We start from the raw sequence: 11,300 nt of genomic DNA, 5'->3' as shown, positions 1-11,300 counted from the left end.
TTGAAGAGCAAGCAAAGAAAGCTGATCAGCAGAATAAGGCAGGAAAATAGAGCACAGAGAGCAGCAGGCATGAGACATAGCATGGCATTAAAACAAGCAAGCAGGAAGGGTAGTTTGCTGGGTTCTCAGGTGCCTCTCAGCTCTCCTGAGACCTGGATGTTCTTCTGGCTGCAGGTTCCAAGAGGCAGTCTTGCATCCTTATAATAAATCACCAGTTTCTGAAGCAAGCCTGAGTGGTTTCTTTCTAGGTGGTCATACAATCCTGCCTAAAACCTGAAGGAGGTGGAGGAGATAGAGGAACCATGGTTTCTTTGTAACACCACCAGGAAGAACCTTTCAGTAAGTGTATCATATTCATACACACATCCTTTAAGTTCAGTGAATCTGAGAAACCAACGTGACACTTAACTCTTGCATCAATGTTTTCTTCCAGCACCACCATCACCATTCCTCCTTATACTCCTTGTGGCTGGGTCCTAGTGGCAACAAGAAATAAAAGTCTGACACCATGGTAGATGATTCTCCCTCTCAATCCCTCTGGGCAAAGGTGAGCAGGAAAGATAATGTGTTTACAGAAAGAGCAGCCTCAGTAAGCTGGTGTTTGCATTGGCCTGGGCAGTGATGCTAACAGCCTGCATGAATGAGAGGGGATGCACAGAGCTAGTTGGAGAGTATAACACTGCTTCATTTGTTTGTAGGCTCCTCTGGCCCTGTGAGATTGTCACTAGGCTTTAAAGCAACATGAATTCCTACAACAGAAACCACACCTATCTTCCAATGTAAGTTCAGTAGAATGGATTTTGAATTATTCGTCAGTTCATTCAACAAACATTTGTTGAGCGACTTCTTTATGCTAAGCCCTGAACTGTGTACAAACTTGAAACCAACACAACCCCTCTCCTTGGAGTACTCACAATCCATAGCTGTGATGAGATATGGGGAGCACTCATTAAATGACATACAGGGAAGGGCCTTAGTAGCTTACAGAAAAGATGGGTCAGGCCTTGAAGTATGAGCAGGATTTCACATAAGAGAGAAGGACATTCTAGATGAGTGAATGGAGGAGGCAGCAGGCTAGGGTGCGGGGCTGTGGGGAACACTTGACAAGGATCCAGGAGGCCTGGGTTGTATTCTTCATTCTGTCATTAACTTAGAAAATCTTCTTTCCCTCTCTGGGCCTCAGTTTCCAATCTGTCAATGAGAGAGATTGACTTAGTAGCTTTGGTATTTGAGAATCTATGGTGGCAGGTGCTGGGAGGAGGGGAAGGTTGGGGAGTGGGGTGTTTGCACCGTTTGATAACATTCAGTGGCTTCCCAAACAGCTTACCTAGGCCAGATGGGCAACTGCCCCTAGACCAGGCCTGGGGAGCACCATCTGGTAAGATTCGGTCTCATCCTTCTCTCTGTGAATGCATTGTTAATCCAACAAGGGAAGAGTCCTGGGTGCTAACCCCTCAGACAAGGATCCAGGAATGAAGTTGCAGCCTGACCCATACCAAATACCTTGGCAAGGTCACAGAGCCCTCAGGAAGAAAATCCTTGTTTCCGAACGCTCAGTGAAGTCACTCACATGAGTGCAAAAGCAAAAGACACTAGTAGGCTGCTTTACCACATTCCAACCTGGAAAGCAGGCTCCCAAGACAGGCTTTACTGTTCTATTACAAAGCTCACTTCTCAGCAAATGGGCCAATAAACTTTGTGATTATGTTAATCTATAATTTACCTGAAATGGTTTGACTGACTGACCACAGAGGCAAGATGATCCTGGGACTTGTACCAGGTTCAGAGAATAGCCCAGCATTACTGGTACTGAAGATGCCTTGGAGGGAAATAAGACTGGAGCAATCCATCAAGGTCAGATCATGGAGGATCTTATATACTGGGCTGAGGAGTTAGGTTTCAGAGCAGAGGAGTGGCCGATGCGAGATGAGTTTAGTAAAATATCCTGACAGAAAAGAGTGCCAGGAAGGAGCTCCCCACAGCTAGGAGAACACTCAGGCACTAGCCTAAACCAGGCAAAGTAGGAATTAAAGGGAGCAGATGCATGCAAATGGGAGAAATTATGCAGGAATAGGCACCCACAGGACTTAGCCACTGAAGTGGGAAGCCAAGAGAGAGGAAAGGAGAAGAGGCCTGGGAAAGTTCCAGCTTCCCTCCCCAGCACAGATGCAGCAAGTCACACACCTAGAATCACAAAACACCATAAGACTGTGTCTACACAGCACAAAATATCAACGACTCGAAACATTCAGAAAGCCCCCAGATGCCATCGGGTTTCCAAATATCTGAAAAACCATTCTGCTTGCAAAGGACATAAGACCTCTATTCTCCAGGGTCCTCCCAAAGTACTCCGCAGGAAGGCAGCAAAGATGCTGGCCAAGGTGCTGGGCAAAGGGAGAGCCTAGCTCCCAGCTCTTATCCAAAGCCAGAGCTGTATTTTTAGCACTGCAATCAAGAGCAGGGCCCACCTCTGGATGGGTTCAGGCAGCCTGGGCCAAGCAGGACTGTTAAAAATGGAACAGCACACACTGCAATCAGTTGTGGCAGGAGAGGGACAGCCAGCAGAGCAGCAGCTGTGGCATCTGAAGCTATTGGCCCTCGAGGTGGCAGAGAGGAGCCTGGTAGGGAAACGGGGGAAGCAGCCTTTCAGAGCATGCTGTCCCACACCGAGCTCCCCCGAAGTGCCGCTTCTACGCCTGCTCTTTACTGCACCAGAAGCCCCTCCAGTAGCATCTACACCCTGCCCTGCCCAGGCCAATTCGAGGGGCCTGGGGGTCCTCCAGTTAAAGGGGCTACCGGCTGGTGCTGGCCTGGGCTGGAAGACAGTGAGCACCAGGGCTGCTGGACAAAGCAGGATGTAAAAAGCCTATCCTGTTTGCCGAAGTGGGTGACTGACTGCTGCTACCTTTGCTGCCCACCACTTCCCTGCACTAAGAGCACCCTGGCAAGATTGTGTCCTTTCCAGGATGGGAGGTACAGTAGGCAGCCTAGGTACGCAAGTGTACCATGCTGAGACCCAAGAAGCCTGGGTTTTGAGCCATTTGTATCACTCTGTAACAGTTCTAGGGCCTCCAAAAAGGGCCTCCCTTCTCTGGCCTCCACAGGTTTATCTATAAAATGACAAGGCCAAAATAGAGCACAGACATCACAGATTCTCTAAGCTAGAGGCAGGCTAGGTGCAGAGTGATGGGTGCTTCAGGAGCCCTGGTCACACATACCCTCCCCTCCATCCCAGAGCATAGGACTCTTGGCTAGGTTAGAGCTTGGCCCCACAGGAAGAACTGCTTAGGGCTCCCTTCCAGAACAGAAGCCCCAGACACTTTCCAGAAAATGGGCTGAACTGGGATGGTTTGGGCATCATTATCTTCTCTAGCTGAGAGCTGAGAAGACACTATGGGAGATGGGGAGAGGACAAAGAAATGGGTAGGGAACCCAGGACATCCAAGTTAGCAAAGTAGAAGGGACTCTGAAAGCCATGCTGCCCCACACCCCCATTTGACAAACACAGGAGCTAAAGTGAGTAAGAGGCAGTGACCCACCTGACATGTGCCTGCATGGTGGCATGCATGGACATCTGGAGGCAGGGGCCAAGTCAGCTTTCCTAGTCCTTTCCCTGGATTCTGGTCCTTCAACAGCCCCTTCCATCGGGTTCTCCATAACCCCAATTCACCCCACTTGAGCCCTCAGCCTCACAGATGGGCTATGAAGATTTACAGCCATCTGACAGCCTGCATGTAGGAGGGTGGGGGCTGTCGTGTTTATTGAATCCATGAAGGAGCAGAAATCTGAGCTGACCTGCCTCAGAACCATGTTCAGCTGGCAGACATCTTAGGAAGATACTTCGCTGCCTATCCCTGAACACTTTCTGACCCCCAAGGGGACAGATTCAGGCCCAACCAGTTGGGTGCCTCGCATGAGAAGGCATTTTGATAGGTCATTCCTTCCATCCCCCTGCCCCACTCCCCTGGCCACAACCATGGCAAGTCAGTGCCTCCTTAACAAAATGCCCTGGACAGATGTGCTCCATAGCTGGTTGGCCTTGAAAATGTCCAACAGCTGGATGAGTCCCTGATAAGCTTGAGAAGTACCCTGCTGCCTTCCGCACCAGGGCCAAGCTGAGCCCATGCTCCTGGAGCTAGTGATAGAGGAAACACTCCTGTTCCCCCAACTGTTTCTAGCTGCTATACAGGCATCACATTTTCTCATCTGGAAAGTGGGCACACATACCCAGGGTGTGTAGCCTAGAGCACCCCATGGCTGGCATATGGCAGAGCCACGTACTACATCACCATGGTGTGAGCTGGTGGTACATCTGATGTCTCCTCAGCATCTCAGAAGGTAGAATGAGAATCTGACATCTGACAGCCTCAAGCCCCACAGACTGCCAAAGGCTCAGTTGAACACCTAGCACTACAGGAGGCTGGACTGAGTTAGGGGGAAAAGGATGATTGGCTTTCTCACTGCTGCTGCTGCTGCTGCTCAGCCTAAAAGATCCAGTAATGCCTGCCTCCCAGAGCAGCAAGGAAAGAGCAGAGCCTCTTCCCTATACCAGGGTGGCCTGCTAGGCAGTGGCAGGTTTGACCACTGCCCTCTCTCACTCTGGGGAGGTTCTCTGCTAAAGGCTCAAAGCCCCCTAAAAGCTCCTAGATGTGGGAGACCCAGAGAGGGGCTGGTTGGGACTCAGCAGAAGGTGGAAAGAAGAAAACTGCATGAAGAAAAGGAGCAAGAGGAAGGGCATCTCTCCAAAACAGCCAAGGGAAGAATGACTTCTACTAGAAGGCAGGAGGAGTATCCATACTTCAAGCCAAGGATGCATTCACAGCTAAAAAGAAAACAGTCCCTGGGGGGCCAGAGCAACAAAAAGGAGTGGAAGGATAAAGTGAGAAAGTGCAAAATGCTCGCCAAGCCCCTCTTTTCTACAGCAATGTATAAACTACACACACTCTCGCTTTGTCTCATTATTGCTCCCACTCATAGAAGGAAAGTATTTCTGCTTGATTGATGAGAAAACCGAGGCTCAGAGAAGTTGAGTGACTTGGCCACCACCACACAGCTAGCACTGAGACCCCATCAATCCCCCATAGTCCCTGAGTTCACACTATATATTCCCCAAGCACCCTTGAACAGCGACCCGCCCACAGTCCAGGCTCATAGACAGAAGAGTAAGCAGTCTCATGTGGTTCCTGTGGGTTAAAGATTCCGCCTTCATTGACTCTTTACCTTTTTTGAAATACTCTGGAAAGTAGCAACTCTTTGGGCTGCTAGTCCCCAGTGTGAAGGCACCTTGGAAAGTCTGTAGGTCTAAGACAGAAGGAGGAAATCCTGGGTTACATCTGGGAGGCACCCTCTAAAATAAACTTCATCAGCGTATTATCTTTTTAGGACAATGCCAGTGGGAAGACCCAGTTGCTTGGCCTGAAGTCACCTGACCCCTACCCCAGCCTTACTTTCTTCACCTACAAAATGAGGGGACCAGACTAGGAGATCCTTGAGGTACATCTCAGCTCTGGCTCTATGATTCAAAAAAGGAAGAAACACTAGTCAGTGACTCCATCCCCAACCTCTCCCTCTATCACTCTGTCTCTTGCTCTCTCTGTCCACTTGAGCATCTCTCAGTGTCTGCCTCTGAGACCAGTGTTCCTCTCCGTATATTTCTCAAAGACTCTCTGTCTTCCTCTGCATCTCCCTGCTTATGTCTGCCTTTCTCTACTGGTGTCACTCCAACTGAGGGTCCTGTGTATGGAACCCCTTCCTGGACTTGAGGAAGGGAACATCCACAATCCTGTGACATTGGCTAATAAATAATAACCAGCTCAGAAGAGGAGGTAACGCTGTTTACTGGAGCTGTGCAGAAACAGTGGTAGAGAGAAGAGCCCTCAGGGAGCTCCCTTTTTAATGTCAGAGACAAAGGCCATCTGGAAAGCAAAGAAGGAGCTCAGACTGGTGTCAGGCCCAGGAGCAAGGTCCAGCCTCTGGGAAGAGGAAGGGCAGACAAGCAGAGGGGACAAATGTGCCTGCTGTAAAGACTTGGAGGAGACCAGGAATGCTAACAAGTACACCTGAGGGCCACCCATCCCTGGAACAAGATCCACAAGTAATGTACAGCCTTTTAGCAAAGGCTTCTGGCAAAGGCCAAGGAAAGATTCAGACCACCAAGGCCAAAGGGAAGTGTAAGAGCCAGGTCTGTTTTCTCAGCATCACATCATCCCAGAGGTCTCTCCCTGTCAGAAACTGTGAGCACAGTTGGATTATATGCTCCTGAGCGGAAAGACACCATCCATATGGCCAACATGAGGACCCAGATCCTGAAAAAATCTGAATAGGCTGGGGCAGTAGCAGACAGTAGCAGACAGAAGAGAAAGGAACAGTTCTGTTCTCAGAGTTTGGCTGCACAAGTACAGAATGGGATAGAAGTCATTTCTTAGCAGTGTGTGGAAAACAGACTCAGGGTTTAGCTGAAAACCAGCTTGAAATGAGATGAGACTATGATGAGGCCTCTGAAATGTTTAAATATATGTATCTTGGGTTGGGTTGCACTAATAGAACAATAACCAGAAGGAGAAAGGACAGGGTCCAGTGCTCCTGAAGTTCTGTGCTCAGTACTGGGTCTCATACCATAAAGGGGACACTGACAAACAAGGCACCTCCAAAGAAGGACAATAAGAGAGGAGGGAGAGGAGGTGAAGCCATGTCATGCATTTAGTTTCACAAATGCTTATATAATGCTGTGTCCTCAGCATTCTTTCAAGTCCCAGCACAACTCCTTGTAGCCTCATGATGACCCTGGGAGGCAGGCACTATTATCAGCCCACTTGTGGAGATGAGAAAACTCAAGCATGGAGAGCTTAATTAACTTGCTCAAGGTCATCCCCAGGTAAGTCGTGCAGTCAGGAATCACGCCCAGGAGATCTGGCTCCAGAATTTATGCTCCTGACCTCTACACTTTGCCACCTCCCTCACATGAAATGCTTTGAATGAACAGGGAGTCTTTAGCCTACACAAGAGACTCAAGAGCAGCAAGTAGGCAACAGCATTGCCTGTCATGCAGGATCAGTGCTAGGCAACTCAGGACAGCAGCGGGGGCATCAGGAAATGTAGAAGGGGGAAGAATCCAGCTCTGTAGAAGGAAAGATGGATTCTCTTCACTCTTGCTTCCACTCCATGCTGTTTCCAGGGCTCCCATGCTCTCCCATTGTCCAAATCTTCTAGGGAACTTGTGCCAGCTCCTAATTTTTTTTTAGAGATTTCCTGTGTATCTTTTTTATTTCTCCAACTAAACTATATATACTGTTTTGAAGCCAGAGACAGCATTTTATGTCTCTTTGGATCTTCCTATTGTCACTTCTGCTCTAGGTACTTGATGGAATCATGGAATCTCATAGTGGGAAGTGACTCCCTGAGGTTCTCCTGCTCAACTTCTCACTCATGAAGAATTCCCCTTTGTGTTGTCCAGCTGCAAGAGTACATTAGCCTTGGTCACCTCCAGTAATGGAGAGGTCAGTACCACTCAAGGCACCTACTCCAGCTGTGGGTGCACAATCCCATTAGAATGAGAGCTTCTTAATATTCTAGGTTAGCTTGTTGGAGGTGGGGAGAGAAAGGTGATGCAAAGTAGAATGTGTGGCCATATAGGCTGAAATCTTTTATGCAAAAGGAAATATAGCACTTTTTATTTGTGGAGAACCTGAGACAGCAGGTTAGAAGCTTCTGGTGCTATAGAGAGGAAGCTGAAATGACTCCCACTACTTACAAGGGCAGGTGACAGAAACACAGAGAAACAGTCCCAGGTGATAGATAGCTACAGAGTGAGGAATGGGCAAGATAGAGCAGGAACCTAAGATTCTGGCTCTCAGGAGCTTTCTAACCTGTTGACACCCAGACAAAAGGCCTAGGGTGGTGCTTCATGCTGCATGCACTCAGGTGACCTGTTCTCAGCATCAAAAGCTGTTTAAACACACTGTCTGCCATACCTGGGCTACTAAGCACTGGAAATCTGACTAGTGTGAAATGAGATTCACTCAAAATATAAACCATACCATGGGTTTTTTAAAATAAAACTATGAAATATCTCATTAATATTTTTTTTAATATTGAGTACATGTTGAAATGATGTTGTGTTACATAAAATATATTATTAAATTTTTTAAAAACTGTTTAAGCTATGGCACCCCAACATGGATCTAAGATACACATACATAAAGTATGAAATCCTTTTCCGTGTTAAGGAGTCCAGAGAGTCAGGGGCCTGGGAGTTTAGGAGAGAGAAAGCTCTCTGCAGTGTGAGGTCAGGTCAGGGAGAGGTGGGCTAGCGGCCTTGGGAAAAGCCTGGAAGGTCAGGTTGGATGCAGGCAAATGTCAAAAGTAGAGTACACATTGTGCAGAGAAGTGGGGCACATGAGGGAGACTGGTGTGGTTAGGGAAGGAGGTTCCTGTTGAGGGCAGTAGAAAGTGAATCAGGGAGGGAAGATATCTCTCCATAAAGGCCTACCCAAGGTCCTGTCTCTGCTTCCATCAAGCTCCCAATCCATACTTCACTCTCTGTAGTCTCTTTCCTCAAATTCCATCAATAATTAATCATCAAAGAGCACCTACCATGTGCCAGTCATTCTGTTAGGTGTCAAGGGCATAACAGTGAACAAGATCTGCTTGGTTTCTAGCCTCGAGGAGCTTATATTTAGGTAGTCAAACAGACAGAATATGACAATGCTTGTTCACTGACCTCCTCAAACCCAATTCCAGCTACTGCAGTCTGGACAGCGTGTCCATGAGTCTTCCCCAAAGGAACAGCTCTACCTCATGTTTGCTGACCAGTCCTAGGCAGTCTTCTGAGAGTCCAGTCATGAAAGCCCAATCTGCCTACTAGCTTGGGGGCCCAGATATGGATATATTGGAAACTCTGAGTAGGCACCCATGACTACATGGCCCACAGGCCTGGTAGGGGCACCAAAAGCCATGACAGGCCGTGTCATGAACCCTGTCCGTGGTGCTGAAGCCGCTGAGAGTGCTGACTTCTCCAAAGGGGGTAAATATTGTTTCAGTCTACTGCCCAACCAAGCTCTCCTCAAGAAAATGACACCCACGGGCTTGAGCTCATGTCCTCATACCTGCAAGACCTGAGTTCTTAGTTATGTCTCCTCTGATCTAATTTCTCTCTCAGCCAAGTTCACTGAAGGATCACACTGCACAGAGCAGGAAGATGAGCGCTGGTTTTCCCTGAACCTCCCAGCCTGACCCCAAAAACAAAGCCAACAAAGGCAGGAAAAGCACCCTGCGCCTTCCTAAATTGGATTCTTTCACCTATTTGTGTGGATCTTTGGGTCTCATACAAAAACCAAAGGGGAGGTGGAGACCCACTGTCATATCCCACAAATCAGAAACTGGGCTTGGAGTTCTTCATGCATATTAGTAAGCCTTACACAGTCTGCAGCCCTCCTTCACCCCACCCTACCACCCACACACACATGGACAAACTGAAAAAAAACTAAGGAAATAGTCCATTGCATGGAGATCCTTTGTATAAGAGCTCTGTCACATCCCAGACCCTGTCGGTAGGCTGACAGCCCATTGTAGTCATTGTGAAAACAAGGCCCAATCACTCAAGGAAGGAGCTGGGTGAAGGTACTCAGATGTGGGTATTGGGAGAGACCATCCTCATGCCTTAAATTTCCTTTACTAAAGACCTTTACCCTCTTTACCCTTTGCCCTGCAGCTCTGAACCTCTCAGTGACCACGTCCCTGCTTCCAGGGGAGAATTAAAGTGCAGCAGGAGTAATGAAAGCTGGATACAAGAGCAAACTCTAGAATGAGAATTAGGAGAGGCAAATTTTGCGTGACCTTGAGCAAGTCATTTTTCCTCTGGGCCTCCATCTCAGCCTTCTAGGGAAGTGAATGATTGCTAAGGCCACTGATGGCCTTGACACTGAAGGCTCTGGGGTTGCATTGGCTTGTCCTCTGGAGCCTGGCATACTGACAACATATACATCAGAGCCAACATTAGCAACATATGTGCCAAAGGATAGAAAATGTGTCTGCAGAAAATCAGCCTGGCATTGCTCTCTGTGGGAACATGGTAAGAACATGGCCTACCCCTGCATTCCAGGATCCCTGAAGCATCTTTGTATGTACATTCTTAATGAGAACAAATGAAAGGCCCTAGCACAGTGCCTGCCCATAGCATCTACTTCAGAAAGGCCCAATTGTCCTCTCTTCCTCTCTCATGCCTTGAATGTTTATCTCTTTTCTTAGAGGATGGTAAAGACAGGGAGAACTGGAAACAGGAGGGGAAAGAACAAGGTCAGGGAGGCTGGGAAAGTGGGAGGACCATAGCTGCCATCATTAATCACCTTCTTTAGCAACCTAGATCTTGTGAATCAGCATCTGTGATACTGATAAAGGTTGCTGAAGGAATGCAGGTGACACAGTCACAGGCAGGATGTGAGTGCATGGGGGAAGAAGAGGCAAGGTTGACTCCTGCTTTCAGGGTTTAATCTCAGTTGGATACGCACACACACATACACACATGTGCACGTGAATATTGCCATTCCACAGGCTGCAGAGACACTCCTCCTGCTGCCACCCCATCTGTGCTCAGGCTACAGCCCCCTCTGTCTACTGCCCATAGCCAAGCAGGACAAAGAAAGACAACTGCTATTTAATATCTTACGCATTAAAAATTCTATAAAGCCACTCCCATTAGAGGGGCAAGGACTGTGTAATGAGGCAAATTGATATAGTGGGAAGTATATGAGATTGTCTATGACACATCTTCCCTCTCCCAGTCCTCACACAGGACGTGCTTGTTGAATGAGGGGCATTGGTTGGACCCCTGTAAACCTTGCTACCAACTAGCTGTGTGACCTCACACAACTCACATCTCTCTAGTCCTCAGTTCCATAATCTGTGCAATGACTGGGTTGACTTACAAGATCTCCAAAGCCCCAGCTGGCTCCCACAGTCTGTGATTCTCTGATTCTATAAGCTATTTGCACGTCCCAGCAGATGGCCAACAGCAGTAGTCATTGGTTGAGCTAGTTCCCACCAATTTTCTGTAAGAAATGAGCACAGACAGCAAATGCTCTTTTTGGTTCTTATCCATGCAACAGTCACTATTTATAATTAAAATTCCAAATTGTCAACTGTTTCCATTATAAGCAAGAAAGAGTAGAGCAGAATAGAACAGAATGACAGGTGAGCTCTTTACATACAACTCTTTTGTTCTGTACCCACCACACTCTCTTATCTGTAAACATCCAAATCTCTTTCTCTCTCTCTCTCTCTCTCTCTCTCTCTCTCTCTCTCTT

The sequence above is a fragment of the Pteropus alecto genome, unplaced genomic scaffold (genome assembly GCF_000325575.1).
Source record: "Pteropus alecto unplaced genomic scaffold, ASM32557v1 scaffold215, whole genome shotgun sequence".
Lineage (NCBI taxonomy): Eukaryota > Metazoa > Chordata > Mammalia > Chiroptera > Pteropodidae > Pteropus > Pteropus alecto.
Note: the sequence above shows the minus strand (reverse complement) of the source record.